We start from the raw sequence: 861 nt of genomic DNA on the forward strand, positions 1-861 counted from the left end.
AACCAGGATTATAGGTTTCTGAATATGGGTCAAACTTCTGACGGTTATCGAATCTAGTGTTATTATAGAGAGCGTTGGCTTGCTCTTCATTATTCTGGCCTTCCCAAAAAGGCTCCAATCTACCACTAGTGTGACCCACTTCTAAAGCTTCTAACCTTTTCGCTATAGCAGTAATTTTGGCATCTGATTCAAAAAACTTCCTTCTACCCTATTAGCGTTTCCTCTGCCTAGAAGAATTGTTTTCTGGGGTACCCTATTACTTTCCCATTGTTGGGTCTTTTCGGAGATTTCATGCAAGTATGTCATCGCATCATCAACTGTTTGGTTTTCAAACCCACCTGTACACATTGACTCTACTGTAGTTGTGGTGGGATAATCTAAACCCTCATAAGGGATCTGAACTAACCTAACCTTTTCTAAACCATGATGAGGACATTGGGCTAATAAATCATTGAACCTTTCCAAATACCTATACAAAGACTCTCCCTCTTGTTGTGAAAACGTGCAGATTTGCGTCCTAATAGACGATGTTTTGTGCCTAGGGAAAAACTTGTTCAAAAAGGCATATGTAAGTTGTTCATATATTTCAATTGATTCGGAAGCCAAACTATACATCCACGACTTGGCTTTATCTTTTAAGGAAAAGGGGAATAACCTGAGTTTCAAAGCATCATCATCAAGGTTTCTAATTTTCAGGGTACTACAAATTTCCTCAAAGTCCCTAACATGGAAATAGGGGTTTTCATTTTCTTTCCCTAAAAATATTGGGAGCAACTGTAAGGTTCCAGACTTAAGTTCATAATTTGCTTCAGTTTCAGGTAACCAGATACACGAGGGACAAGTAGTCCTAGTAGGGTTCAA

At 38.8% G+C, this 861-nt stretch overlaps 1 pseudogene; it reads left to right on the forward strand.

Moving 5' to 3' along the window:
• The first annotated feature begins 418 nt into the window (after positions 1 to 418).
• On the forward strand, positions 419 to 518 carry LOC113292171 (annotated as a pseudogene).
• The last annotated feature ends 343 nt before the right edge of the window (positions 519 to 861 follow it).

The sequence above is a fragment of the Papaver somniferum genome, chromosome 6 (assembly GCF_003573695.1).
Source record: "Papaver somniferum cultivar HN1 chromosome 6, ASM357369v1, whole genome shotgun sequence".
NCBI lineage: Eukaryota > Viridiplantae > Streptophyta > Magnoliopsida > Ranunculales > Papaveraceae > Papaver > Papaver somniferum.